This window comes from Lutra lutra, chromosome 10 (genome assembly GCF_902655055.1).
Source record: "Lutra lutra chromosome 10, mLutLut1.2, whole genome shotgun sequence".
Lineage (NCBI taxonomy): Eukaryota > Metazoa > Chordata > Mammalia > Carnivora > Mustelidae > Lutra > Lutra lutra.
Genome location: NC_062287.1, coordinates 25215450 through 25230461, shown reverse-complemented (window position 1 = coordinate 25230461; position 15012 = coordinate 25215450). Strand labels below are relative to the sequence as shown.

Sequence of the window (15012 nt, the reverse complement as noted above, 5' to 3'; positions counted from 1 at the left end):
TTTCAGCTCAAGTCATGATCTCCTGCTGGTGGGATCTAGCCCCACTTTGGGCTCTATGCTCAGCACTGAGTCGGCTTCAAATTCTTTCTTCCTCTTCTTTCCCCTCTGCCCTTCCCTGCTAACTTACTCACTCTTTCTAAAATAAATAAATAAATAAATAAAATTTAAAAAAAGAAATCTTAAATAAACAACAACAATCCCCCACCCCCTAAATTATGGAGAGCCTGACTGGCTCAGTCAGTGAGGCATGTTACTCTTGATCTTGGGTTTGTGAATATGAGCCCCAGGTTGGGGGTAGAGATTACTTAAAAATATACCCAAAACTGGGGTGCCTGGGTGGCTCAGTGGGTTGGAGCCTCTGCCTTTGGCTTGGGTCATGGTCTCAGGGTCCTGGGATCAGGCCCCACGTCGGGGGGGGGGGGGGGGGCGGTCTCTGCTCAGCGGGGAGCCTGCTTCCCCTTCTCTCTCTGCCTGCCTCTCTGCCTACTTGTGATTTCTCTCTGTCAAAATAAATAAATAAAATTTAAAAAAATACCCAAAACTAAACTAAATTATGTAGCAGAAATTGTACTTTAAAGAACTTTGTTCCATTAAGAATTTTAAGAACACTTACATTCATATTTATATATGAGTTATCCCAAAGTCTGGTGTCTCATCAAAAAATGTATCTTTTGGGGCATCTGCGTGGCTCAGTTGGTTGAGCGATTGCCTTCAGCTCAGGTCATGATCCTGGAGTCCCGTGATCGAGTCTCACATCAGGCTCCCAGCTCCAGGGGGTCTGCTTTTCCCTCTGTCCTTCTCCCCTCTCGTGCTCTCTCTCTCTCACTCTTTCTCTCTCAAATAAATAAAATTAAAAAAAAAAATGTATCTTTTATTTGAGGGGTGCCTGGGTGGCTCAATCAGTTAAGCTTCTGACTTTTGGTTTCAGCTCAGGTCATGATCCCAGGATGGTGAGATAGAGCTCTGCGTTGGGCTCTGTGCTCAGCTGGGAATGTGCTTGAAATTCTTTCTCCCTGTCCGTCTGCTTCTTCCCCTGCTTGTGCTCTCTCGTTTCTTTTCTTTTCTTTTTTTTTTAAGATTTTATTTATTTATTTGACAGACAGAGATCACAAGTAGGCAGAGAGGCAGGCATAGAGAGTGTGGGGGAAGCAGACTCCCCGCTGAGCAGAGAGCCCTATGCAGGGCTTGATCCCAGGACCCTGAGATCATGACCTGAGCTGAAGGCAGAGGCTTAATCCACTGAGCCACCCAGGTGCCCCATCATTTCTTTTTTTTCTTTTTTTTTTTTTTAATATTTTATTTATTTGACAGACAGAGATCCCAAGTAGGCAGAGAAGCAGACAGAGAGAAAGGAAGGGAAGCAGGCTCCCTGCTGAGCAGAGAGCCCGATGCGGGGATCGATCTGAGGACCCTGGGATCATGACCTGAGCCAAAGGCAGAGGTCTTAACCCACTGAGCCATCCAGGCACCCCCCCCCCATCATTTCTTTAAAATTATATCTTTTTATACATCATTAAAAAATACCTATCTTTTTGGGGCACCTGGTTGGCTCAGTCAATGGAACATGTGACTCTTAATCTCAGGGTTGTGGGTTTGAGCCCCACGTTGGGTGCAGAGATTACTTAAAAATAAAAAAAAAAAATTAGAAATAGGCATCTGGGTGGCTCAGTCATGAAGCGTCTAGCTTCAGCTCAGGTCATGATCCCAGGGTCCTGGAATCAAGCCCCTGTACTGGGCTCCCTGCTCAGTGGGGAGCCTGCTTCTCCCTCTCCCACTCCCCCTGCTTGTGTTCCCTCTCTCATTGTGTCTCTCTGTCCAATGAATAAAATCTTAAAAAAAGTAGAAACAATCATATCTTTTTTCAGATCCATGTTTTTTCACTACTTATAAATTATAGGACATATGGGACACCTGGCTGTCTCAGCTGGTAGAGCATGTAACCCCTTCTTGGAGTTGTGGGTTTGAGTACCATATTGAGTGTAGAGATTGCTTAAAAACAATATCTTTGAAAAAAAACTATTGGACATATTCTTAAGTCTAAGAGAATGTGTATAAAAAATATATGCCGGGACGCCTGGGTGGCTCAGTTGGTTAAGCAGCTGCCTTCGGCTCAGGTCATGATTCCAGCGTCCTGGGATCGAGTCCCGCATCGGGCTCCTTGCTCAGCAGGAGCCTACTTCTCCCTCTGCCTCTGTCTGCCTGTGCTTGCTCTCTCTCCCTCTCTCTCTGACAAATAAATAAAATCTTTTAAAAAAAAATGTCTAAGAAAATATGTATAAAAAGACCTTTAAAGAAAAAAAATTCTAAGACTTTATTGAGTGACTCTAAGTGAAACCTAAATAAAGGAAGAAGATACACTGGTTCAAGGATTGGAAGATTTGATATTTGCAAGGTGTTAATTCTTTGGAAACAGACTTACAGATTTAATGTAATCCCAGCAAGTTTAAAAAAAATAGACAAGGCGATACTAAAGTTTTTGCTAATGCCCAAGAAAAGACAAGAGACTCTTGAAAAAGAAAAAATAAATTGGAAAAACATCTCTACTGGAGTTCAAGAAGAGCGTCGTAATTAAGACAGTGTGTATTGGCACCAGGATAGACTAATTGATCAGTAGAACACCATGAGGAGTACAGAAATAGATTCACACGAATTCAGACACTTAATTTATGACCCAAGAGGCATGGCAGATGAAAGACAAAGCAATAAGGCCTTCAGAAGCTAATATAGGAGAATATTCATGACCTCAATATAGGTCTTAGATATGGAATCTTACCTTAAATAAGATGTTGCTTCCACTAATAGAATAATGGGCAGAAGTCTTCAACAGGCATTTCAGAAAAGGAGATAGCGAAATGTCTATTAAATATTTGCATTGTAAGGTGTTCAACCTTGTTAATAATCAAAGAGATGCAAATTTCAACCACAGTGCCACATTACTGATACCTAAATTACAGTTGGCAATACCGAATCCTAATGCTCTTGAGCAACAGGAACATTCATATCTGGCTGATAGGAATATAACTTGTATGACTACTTTGGAAGGCAGTTTGGAATTATCTAGAAAGTCAAAGATATGCAGACTCTGAAGCCCAGCAATTCCCCTGCTAGAGAAATGCATATACATGAGATAAGCAGAAAAGATATTTGAAGTAATTAATTTTCCTGGTATGAGTTGACTCAGTTAATGTTTGAAGGCTGCTATGTTCCGTTCTGTACACCCAGGTAGCTTTTGTTTTGTTACAACAGTGAACTAATGTTATTTATATTTTCCCTCTCTGCTGAAAATTGTAATACAAATCTTTCATCCAGTCTGTTCTTCAGTTCCTAAAACAATGCTGGCCATAGAATAGGCATTTAATAAATATTATTGTGTTTTAAAAAGTTATTTCATTTTTATAATGGGCGCTCTTCACTATGCTTTATAGTTACCTCAGCTAATCTGGCTATAGACTGATTTGCCTATTTAAATCTCTTTGTGGGTTTGGTAAATTATAACCTCCCCAGGGTTCCTTTGGGATCAAGCCTAGCCTAGTGATTGCATCATCTGGTGGGAGGCCAGGGCAACAGGAGCAGCTCCAAGCCTCACTTGCGTTCTGGCAATTTTGCCCAGGAGAAAGCTGTGCAGCAGAGATGGAAGTGATCAAGCTCTGGTAGTGAAAGGGATCTGGGTTCAAATCCCACTTACGAGCATTATGACCTTGGACAAGTACAAATTTCTGGTTGTTGTGAAGATTGAAATTGAGTATTTAAAGGCCATCTCACAATGCCTGGCATGTGATGGATGCTGAGTAAACGGCAGTAGTTATAATTGTTACTATTCCACTGGTGCTTACTTAAGTACCATTGGATTTCCACGGTACACATTTTCACTAAGATAGACTGTGCTTATGCTGCATTTTAAAATAAAAAACTGCATCCATTAGGGGACTCCAATTTTGTGATCTCCCTTAACCACTTCAGTGGATTTGCAAATGAATCTAACATGTGATCTGAACGTAGTGGTTCTGACAAGTGTTTGCAGAAGAGAGGTGGCTGAGACTTCTGAACAGGCGCTGGATGCCACTGTTTGTCGCTCCGTGGAAGAAAGTGCTAACCGCAGAGTTTGAAGAGTCTACCCATTTTAACTGGAAATATACATATTTTCTAGTGTCATATGTCAGATGCGAGAACCCTTGCTTATAGTTATAAGGTATTTATTCCCAAATCAACTGTTTAGTAATGAAAATGTATTAAAATACCTTTTAATTGGAAGTAAAACTTTTCTGGATAAGATACCTTCATGATCTGGGGCGCCTGGGTGGCTCAGAGGGTTAAAGCCTCTGCCTTCGGCTCAGGTCATGATCCCAGGGTCCTGGGATCGAGCCCCACATCAGGCTCTTTCCTTGGTGGGGAGCCTGCTTCCTCCTCTCTCTCTCTGCCTGCCTCTCTGCCTACTTGTGATCTCTCTCTGTCCAATAAACAAATAAAATCTTTAAAAAAAAAAAAATACCTTCATGATCTGATGCTTAGCCTGTGGTGATCGTAATACAGTTAACATTTGTAATATACTCTATACTGTTAAACTCTATTATAACAAACATCCCACTCTATCTTTAACAGCAAGCCTGTGAATTAGCTAAGTCAGATGATGTTATTTCAGTTGTTAAGATAGTGAACTTTTTATTTGCCTTCACATTCAATATTTTTACACTGCGCTGTACTTTAAGAAATGTCCTGGCTGGTAGTGTATACTAGACCAGTGGATGCTGGCCTCCTATAGTTAGTTTCATTAAGATGGAGGAACTTGAAATTTGAAGAAGGTTGAATTTAGATTACAAGTCTTTTTTTTTTTTTTTTTTTTAATTTACTTGACAGAGCACAAGTAGGCAGATGAGAGGGAGAAGGAGACTCCCCGCCCAGCAAGGAGCCTGATGCGGGGCTGGATCCCAGAACCCTGGGATCACAACCTGAGCCGAAGGCAGATGCCTAATGACCGAGCCACCCAGGTGCCCCTAGATTATAAGTCTTAATTAATTGCCAGTAAGATGGAATTTTTATGAAGGCAATGACTGCCTCATTATGTCATTTGTCTGGGCTCACCATCTTGTTAATCAAACGCTTGTCTTTGACCATTCTGTGTTTTATATTTAAATTTGCAAACAGGGGACCTGAGGTGGAAGAAGGAGAACTTGAAAATGAACAGCAGGTGAGACCCACATTAACCTGTTCACAGAGGAAGTGAATTGGATATAAAAGGAATTACTTCAAACTAGTATCAGTTTACTTCTTAGTGCTGGGCCAACGCAGTGGCTCAGCCTATTTGAACAACAACAAAAAAGGCTGTGTAGTGTTTCAGGAGTTGAGGCAGCGTGAACAGGTAGTTACACTGTTTTCTCTTGTGTTAAATGCATAGTGTTAAGTAAGGAAAAGTTGGGTTGTACAATAATTGCCTGTAACCCATTTTAATATTTTTTTCTCAGTTAAAACAGTAAAGCGCACGAACTTAAAGAAACAGCTTGGTACTTAAAAGTGTGCCTCTTTCCATTCTCCAGTGTTTTATCCTAACGAGTTGGGATTATGATTGTTGAGTCATAGTTACCACCCAGAGCCATCTGTAAGAAAGGCTTTCAGGGCTCCAGAACACCCACCTGCCAGTCTCCTACTTACTTGCTACAATTGCTAATGCAACAAAAGAGCTTGAGATATTTGGGCCAGATAGCTTTCTGTGTTCAGGTGTGCCAGGGGCCACAGCTAGTATTTGTACCCCTGCCAGCTGTCTTGTGAAACGAGGCCACCGTTCACAGAGGGAGCTAGGGTAGTGTGCTTACAGCTAGCTATCTGGAGTTGAAACACAGGGGCGCTCAATGTTACTTGATGAGTCATTTGAATCAATCTTTCAGTCTTCACATGTTCCTCATAAATCCATATTTGCATCCAAAGTTTATTTCAAATATTCCTCCATAAGTGGATGGAACAGATTTGCTTGTTAGCGTGTGGCGAAGGGAAGCTGGAAAATCAAAGACTCGTGAGAGTGATGTGGTTGGCAAGGAAGACCACCTAAATTAACAATCACCTCAGCCTTTTCAGAATTCTGACATAAATACCACAAGCGTATTAGGGAGGCTGGTAAGTTGTATATTTTGAGCAAAGGTGTCAGGATTCCTGCTAAGCTTTTGTTTAGTGATAAAGTCCTTTTTTTTTTTTAAAGGTGATGATTTTGAGCACTGAAAGTTTGTGTATGAATGTCTATTAATATCACTAAGTCCCAGTAAGAATTCAGAGCTCTGATCCTTGCTTATTAAAAGTCAGGTCTTGGCCTCATTATAATTAGTCTCTCATATTACTTCTAGAATGATTTTTTTTTTTTTAAGATTTTATTTATTTGTCAGAGAGAGAGGAGAGCGAGCGAGCACAGGCAGACAGAATGGCAGGCAGAGGCAGAGGGAGAAGCAGTCTCCCCGCCAAACAAGGAGCCCGATGTGGGACTCGATCCCAGGACGCTGGGATCATGACCTGAGCCGAAGGCAGCTGCTTAACCAACTGAGCCACCCAGGCGTCCCTAGAATGATTTTCTGAAAAGTTTTATTGCCACGACAAAAGACTTGTCTTCCCTTGTTGTCCAAGAGTTAGTCATCCTTGTGTGGGGCCATGCCCATCTTCTCTGTATCTTTCCAATTTTAGTACTTGTGCTGCAGAAGGGAGCACCACCTGGGGATGTTTTTAAGAAAAACAAAAGACGCCTTGGGGCGCCTGGGTGGCTCAGTGGGTTAAAGCCTCTGCCTTCAGCTCAGGTCATGATCCCAGGGTCCTGGGATCGAGCCCCACATCAGGCTCTCTGCTCCACGGGGAGCCTGCTTTCTCCTCTCTCTCTGCCGGCTTGTGATCTGACTGTCAAATAAATAAATAAAATCTTTAAAAAAAAAAAAACAAGCAAAACCAAAGATGCCCTCTCTCTTCCCCTCTACATCTGCAACTGATTGAATCAAAATTCTCAGGGGGCTTCCTGGCTGGCTCAGTCTGTACAGTGTTCGACCCTTGATCTCAGGGCCATGAGCTCAAGCCTCACATTGACTGTAGAGCTTACTTTAAAAAAAAAAAAATTTCTTCAGGGGTAAGGCTCTGAAATTTGTCCTTCTTGCCTAGCTTCCTAGGTGATTCTGATAAAACCAGTTCATAAACTTTGGGCATTGTAATTCTTTAACTTGAAGGCTTTAACAGGCTCATCCTGTTTGAGACTTTCCTCTCTCAGTCACTAGCCCCTGAGAATTCCTCAATTCCTCTTGAGTCTGGAACTTTCTCAAGTTGTTTAAATACATATAGAGAGTATTTATATGCTTATACTATATATGTGTGTATATATATATATATATACCCCATAATTGTATAATAATATAATATAAATATTATACAATATGCATACTGAAAAGTTCTTGGTGTTTATTGCCAGTTTGCTTCCTAGACGTTCTGCATTGATTTAAATGTCCATTTTTTTATTTAAAAAAAAAATGCCTGTATTGAGGTATCATGCATATACCATAAATTCACTCATTTGAAGAGCTTTAGTGTATTTTATAGAGTTCTGCAACAGTCAGCAGCGTCAGTTCTAGAATATATTCATAACCCCCAAAAGAAACTCCGTATCTCTTGTCTTAATTCCCCATCTGTGTTCTGCTTCCTGTCTCTATTCATGCGCCATTCTGCAGATTTCATATAAGTGAAATCATTCGATATGAGGTTCTTCATGACCAGCATCTTTGACTTAGCAGAGCACCTCGACCCCGCCCCGTCAGGCCTGCTTTCCTTACCAGGGCCTAAACAAAAACAGAGAGGTCTGAGAGGCCAAGAATCCTGCAGGGCTTTAGGTAATCTCTTGGGACTGAAGAGACAGAGATCCGAGTGGAAGGCAGTCAGAACAGGAGGGCCAACATCCCAGAGGCAAAGAAGACACAGAGAGGTGAGCCCGAGATTAGCCCTGGTTTTCCTCTTGAGGCATTTGCTGCTAAACTGTGCTGGTCAAGAGGATAAGGAGAGAAAAGTAGCTGAAGAGAAGAGCGGGGACTTTGGTAGTCTTACAGTGCTGGGAGACAAAAACTGGAATCCAGGGCCCACCAAGGAGGAAGCTCCCCAGGAAAGAGCTCAAAGTCTTGTTGCGACTTCTGTAAGGTCAGACCAAGGAGCAGACCCAGTTTGCAAACCCGACAGAGTGCCCTGCCCTTCTGCAGCCTGTCAGAGCATAGGTGGATGTGGAGGAAGCTGGCCGTTCCCTGTGGGAGAGGACACCATGAGGCTTTCAGGCACGGGTGGTGTTCTGTGCTTTGATCCACCACATTTACTCTGTGACCATCCCTGGAGCTGGATGCTAATGATTTGTGCTCTTTTCCGTAGGCCTGTGATACACTCTGCTGCTTTGAGGTTTCCCTCTAAAATCTTGTGAGAGGAGAATAGAAGACTCCTGACAGATTCTCTTTGAAATTGCCTTCAGATTTTACCAGCCAACCAGCTATTCTTTGTAAAAAGGAAAAGCAAACATCAAGGTTTCTCATTCTTCAGAACTCACACTGAGTGGTGGTTCCTTTTGAACTCTCAAGGATTTTAATGTAGAATTGTCCGGCTGAGACCCCCAACAAGACTCTTAACCTAGGTTTTTCTTTTCTTTGAGGAAGGAGGAGGACTTGGTGCCTGGTGGGATTTCTGTATGGGAGTAGAAGGGCAAAGGGACGTATAAATGGAGTGGGAAAAGAAGGCCAAGGGGACCATTTCAAATCTGCTTGGACCAACTTCATTCCTTGCTTGTTTTTGTAGCCCTCTTTTCTAATCTTTTTTTTTTTTTTTTTTAACCTTTAGTTCAGTTCTCTTCTGGTTACACAGTATTGTCTTTGATGATAGCCAGCAATGAATTAGGAAAATCTCTTTTCTTCTTCTTCTTCTTCTTTTTTTTTTTTTTTTTTAAGATTTTATATCTTTGATAGAGAGAAACACAGTGAGAGAGGGAACACAAACAGAGGGAATGGGAGAGGGAGAAGCAGGATCCCCACTGAGCAAGGAGCCTGATATGGGGCTTGATCTCACAACCCTGGGATTGTGACCTGAGCTTAAGGCAGATGCTTAATGACTGAGCCTCCCAAGCGCCCCAGAAAAATTTCTTTAGGATGTATTCTGCAGTAGTTTTTAGTCTGTAACACGTCAGTCCTCTCATATTAAAAGTGCTGCTTATTCTGAAAATTTTCTGCCATTGTCCGCTCACTTACTGAGTTTCTAAAGTTTTTTCTGTTTATTTTCTCAGTGGGATAAAGTTTTATCTGGTGAGGTGCCTGGCCAGCTCAGTCAGTAGGGGATGTGACTCTTAATTTCAGGGTTGTGAGTTCAAGCCCCGTGTTGGGCATGGATCCTACTTAAAATCAGTCAATCAACCAACCAACCAATAAAACAATTTTTTATCTGGTGGAATTTTTCTGCAATCTTGAACATTTCATTGTTTGCTTCACTGTTAACACATAGCAAATGTTGGGGTGGCTGACTGGCTCAGTGGGTTAAAGCCTCTGCCTTCGGCTCAGGTCATGATCTCAAGGTCCTGGCATTAAGCCCTGCATCGGGCTCTCTGCTCAGCAGGGAGCCTGCTTCCCCCTCTCTCTCTGCCTGCTTCTCTGCCTATTTGTGATCTCTGTCTGTCAAATAAATAAACAAAATCTTTAAAAACAACAACAACAACCGCATAGGGGCGCCTGGGTGGCTCAGTGGGTTAAAGCCTCTGCCTTTGGCTCAGGTCATGATCCCAGAGTCCTGGGATTGAGCCCCGAGTCGGGCTCTCTGCTCAGTGGGGAGCCTGCTTCCCCCCTCTCTCTCTTTGCCTGCCTCTCTGCCTACTTGTGATTTGTCTGTCAAATAAATAAATAAAATCTTAAAAAAAAACAACAACAAACCACATAGCAAATTTTAGCTGAATGACATCAGTAGAAATACCTGGAGGACCATATTGTTATCATTTTCTCGTTTTTTTATCATTACCCTGAGACCTCTCTGTTTATATGGAAATATTCCAAATCCATAACAGCTTAATGAAAAGCACTTTTTAAATTTGGTACCTAGTCAAAGACTTATTGTTATTATTTTTTAAATTTGTTGAAAGCTTTTATGAAAGTCTGGTTTCCCTGACGATTTACTCTCTCAGAAACCTTTAGTTCCATAGGTGTATTTTCCCCAATTAAAACTGCGTTTATTTTACTTCCTTGTGGAGTTAAAAATAATATTTTCATCCTCTGACTCTGCCCTCACTCGTGGGTTTCCAGTAGCTCTTTAGCCTGGGGCAGAGGGGAACACTAGGATGGCGCCCAGGGTTGGCCAATGGAGGGAGTTCAGGCTGGGCAGACCCACACCTGGGCAGGTTACGTCTGCCTTGTGAAATGGAGGGCAACGCTGCCTTAGCTACCTCAGGGTTGAGATGGAGAGCAAATCAATGGCGTCTGCCAGGGCACTTGGATCACCTTGCTAGGCAAGGTTATAGTATTATTTAAGCGTCTCATTTACAGTTTTTCTCAGTGTTACCAATTTGTTGTGAATTTTCAAAATTGAGAAACTTATGTGACAGATTATTTAGGCTTCCTCTTTTCAGCAAGAATTGGGAATTTGTGCTGAAATTTCTAGAATTTTGTTATTCGTCCATTGCTACTTCTGCCACCAATTCCTGTTCATCTGAGTCCAGTGTTTTTTTGTCCTTTCTTCTGAGTTCAAAAATTGTTTTGTCCAGAGATCAGTTAAATGTGAAATTTCTACTTGCCATTGCAAATGAGTGAGCATAATAGGAGCCCTTTATTTTCATTTCACTGGCCTAATTTTGTAGCTTTCCAAATTTCGTATTATATCTCAGTCACAAAGTGGTTAGCTGCTGTTTGGGACACTCCTTTGTGATTCTGTACTATTGTTTTCTGAATTGTGAGGATACATGTTTTATTTATTTTGAGAGAGAGAAAGAGCATGCGTGTGAGTGGGGGCAGGGACAGAGGGAGAGAGAGAGCTCAGGCAGGCTCCATGCTGGAGCAGAATCTAACATGGGGCTCGATCTCACAACTCTGAGATCATGACCTGAGCTGAAATCAAGAGACAGATGCTTATCTGACTGAGCCCCCCAGGTGCCCCAAAGATATAGGTTTTTTTTTTTGTTTTGTTTTGTTTTTTTAAAGATTTTATTTATTTATTTGACAGACAGAGATCACAAGTAGGCAGAGAGGCAGGCAGAGAGAGAGGAGGAAGCAGGCTCCCTGCTGAGCAGAGAGCCCGATGCGGGGCTCAATCCCAGGACCCTGGGATCATGACCTGAGCCGAAGGCAGCGGCTTAACCCACTGAGCCACCCAGGCGCCCCAAAGATATAGGTTTTAAACAACTTCATTTGGGGGCACCTGGGGGGCTCAGTGGGTGGCCTCTGCCTTCAGCTCAGGTCATGATCCCAGCATCCTGGGATTGAGCCCTGCATCGGGCTCTCTGCTCAGCGGGGAGCCTGCTTCCTCCTCCTCTCTCTCTCTCTCTCTCTCTCTCTCTGCCTATTTGTGATCTCTTCCTGTCAATTAAATAAATAAAATCTTAAAAAAAAAAAAAAACTAACTTCATTTGGTTGTTGTGACATTAAATGAATGAGCATTTCTAAGTGTTAATTGCTTATACCAGTGACTGGCACATGGAAGGCATTCAACACGTGTTAGCTGTCCACATAGCTTGTCCCCATGATCAGCCCGTGCACACCGCTGTTCCTTGGCCACACCCAAGGGGGCTGTGGCAGAACCAGAAGGCAGTGGTTAACTGTAGATGCCCCTGTGGCTGGTGGGATAGGGGGTTTCCCAGTCCTTGCATTAAAAAAGTATGGTGTAAGACCCAAGACGAATCAGGTCAGGAGTCAGAGATCCAGGAAATAAATCCAGAACCAGAGCCTGGGAGTTTATGAGCTAGGAAATTAGGAGATGGGGCAAAAAGGAGCAGTTCAAGTAGGTCCACGGAGTGGCTTGTGCTGACTGGGCCTTTGACAGGAAAGTGAACTGGACTAAGGTCTTCCTTTGTACCCTCTCACCTGGCCACCCTGCTCTCCCTAAAAAAAAAAAAAAGGTCTTGGAGGTCCCTTAGGTCAGGCAGGTTATTTGTACCAAAGAAGTGGCAAGAAGGAGACTGAGGTTTGCCTGGACGTGGGCCGGAATAGCATCACTGCTAGGATGCCTGGGGGGGGGGGGGCTCAGATGGTTAAGCGTCTGCCTCGGGCTCAGGTCATGATCTCAGGGTCTTGGTGAAGGGTGGTGAGGTCAGGAGCAGACGGCCAAGAAAGAATTCTTAAGATGTCTCTGGTGCAGAAAGGTGATTTTGTTACAGTTCAGAACACGATGCCTGGGCGGAAAGAGAAGCTTCACTGGGGTTGTGAGGAAGGGCTGAGTATATACTGTGAGGCTGCGGTAGGGAAGGACGGAGGGAGGTGTCCAAAGGGACTTTCATATGCTAAAGAAGTACTGGAGGACTGGCTTTTATCAAGCTAAGGTTGTTTTTCCCTCTAGGGAAGCGCCAACAGAAAGATAGTTGGAAGTTTCCCGGAGGAGTATCACGGATCCCACCCTGGAGCAGGGGCTGGGGGCTGGGCTGGAGGTGGGAGTCAGCTGGTACTTTCCTTCGCCTCTGCTTGCCTTCTGCTCCCTCATCACTGGGCTCGAGCCCCAGGTCTCCTCGGGCTCCCTGCCCAGTGAGGAGTCTGCTTCTCCCTCTCCCTTTGCCGCTTGCCCCTGTTCCTGTGCTCGCACGCGCTCTCTCTCTCTCTCTCTTGCTCTCTCAAATCGCAGACCAGTCAATCGGTCAGTCTTTGGGGAGAGAAAAAAGCAATCGCGGCGTTGGGCCAACTGGCTGTCAGGGACTCCCGACAGGGGTGAGTCGGAGGTCAGCCCCTTTGACCTGAGCTGGGAATGATGGCTGCACTCGGGTGCAGGTTCACTGCGGCTGGGCAGAGGCAGGCCCCGTGGAGGGCGGGGTTCATCTTGAAGGGGAGGAGTAGGGGCCCTGACTGATGGGCTTTCTTCATGGTCTGTGTGGAAAAGGGCACCAGCCAAGTCCCAGGTCCACCCTGGCAGCACTGCGTTTCCACCTTGGCCATCTATGCCATATTTTAATTTTAATTTTTATTTGTTTTTGTGGTAAAATATACATAAAATCTACCGTTTAACCATTTAAAGCGTACCGTTCAATGGCAGTAAGTACATTCACGGTGTTGTACAACCATCACCATTATTGATTTTCAGAACTTTTTCATCATTCTAGTTACTTTACCCATTAAACAATAACGCGCCCAGGCCCCGGGAACTTCTGTTCTACTTCCTGTGTCTATGCGTAGGATTACTCTAGGTTTCTTTGGAAGCGGAGGGCTGCAATAGCTGTCCTTTTGTGCCTGGTTTATTTCACTTAGCTTCATGTTTTTAAGGTTCCTCCACTTGAGAGCATCTGCCAGAATTTACTTCCTTTTTATTAAAAAAATTTTTTTTATTATTTTTAAAATACTTTATTTATTTATTTGGCAGAGAGAGAGATGGTGAGAGAGGGAACACAAGCAGGGGGAGTGGGAGAGGGAGAAGCAGGCTTCCTGCTGAGCAGGGAGCCCAATGCAGGGATGGATTACAGGACCCTGGGATCATGACCTGAGCAGAAGGCAGATGCTTAACGACTGCCTCTATTTTATTTTATTTTTTAATAATGTTTATTTTATTTTTATTTCAATTTCCCTCCTTTTTAAAGCCGAGTAATATTTCATTCTTTGTGTAGACCACATTGCATTTATCTTTTCATCTGTTGATGGCATCTATGGCATTTTTTAGAGCAGTGTTCTGGGCACGTAATCAGGATCTCATTTGTCTCTCAAGGTCATTGTCCCTACTAGTCGGAGAATGGTGGGAGCCTATCAGGTGTCTCCTCCCCCAACCCAGACTGTAAAAGCTGAGTTTCTTTTACCTTAGGAAATCTTTATCAGGGAATAATCTGTTCTGCTTTCACTACAAATTCTTATCCTGTTACCTCAGAACAATCAGATTCTTTTTTTTCCCTCTTGGACTTTTTTCTGTCTTCTCTGCCCCACTCCCTGCCTACTTTGTTGTTTAGTTATTTCTTCTGAGACTTCTCTTCACCTCCACCCTGTTATTTCCTTTGTGCTCCTGCCTGCTTTCCACCCAGTCTCTTCTGGGATACTTTGATTTTCTTCTGTATCCTCGTTGCTTTCCTCTTGTCTTTTTTTCTGGCCTTTCTTATTCCCTTCCCTTTTTCCCCTAGTTAGTTTCTTCTTGCTGTACCATTTTTAATTTATGGCTCAAAATTCACTCCAATGATTATTTCTCTTATTTAACTTCTAAAATGTTTACCATAGTCAAGTGTTCTAAGCATTTTGCAAATATTAACTCACTTAATCCTCTTTACACCTCTATGAAGAAGATCCTATTCCTGTTGCCATGTTACACTGGATGACACTGAGCCACAGAGAGGCTAGGTAATTTGTACAGGGTTAACTGTTTGTGAAGGGTGGAGCCAGGACTGAAAACCAGAGGTATGGCTTTGGCTTCAGGGCCCTGACCCGCTTCCCTGCCCTGAATGCAGCTCTTTCTAGCTCAAGGGCAGAGGGGGTGTTGTAGTTCAAGGTCAAGTTAAACATAAAAAAAAATGCTTGTCCCACCAAGCTCTAAACATTTTGAAGTGCTATATCTGGAAGTCTCATTGTAGCTGGTGCCTAGGGCTTTAAGAGCAGCTGGGTCTGGGGGTCCCAAACAGACTGGTCCCACTGCTGGCTGCTGACAAAATCCAAAGGCAGAGAAGCAAGTGGTGGGAAACAAGAATTTATTTCAGTGAGTCCAACACGGGGAAGACGGCAGACTAGCATCTCAAAGACTGTCTCCAAAGTGCTGGAAATAGTTCAGGTTTATATAAGGAAGATGTGGGGCAAAGGTAGGTGGCTAAGTGCAGGTGGGCAGTGACAGTCAGGTCAGTCATTGTCTTGGGGTCAGTCTTGTGGGGTCTTGCTGGCTCAGGGCAGT

At 43.5% G+C, this 15012-nt stretch overlaps 1 protein-coding gene and 1 non-coding gene across 5 annotated transcripts in view; one reads left to right on the top strand and one right to left on the bottom strand.

Moving 5' to 3' along the window:
• The window catches only part of PRDM10 (PR/SET domain 10), a 99409-nt gene that overhangs the window by 7728 nt on the left and 76669 nt on the right, over positions 1-15012 (top strand). The window lies entirely within an intron of this gene.
• Positions 6576-6684, bottom strand: LOC125080246 (U6 spliceosomal RNA). Its single transcript, XR_007121274.1, has one exon. It is a non-coding gene; the product is annotated as a U6 spliceosomal RNA (small nuclear RNA).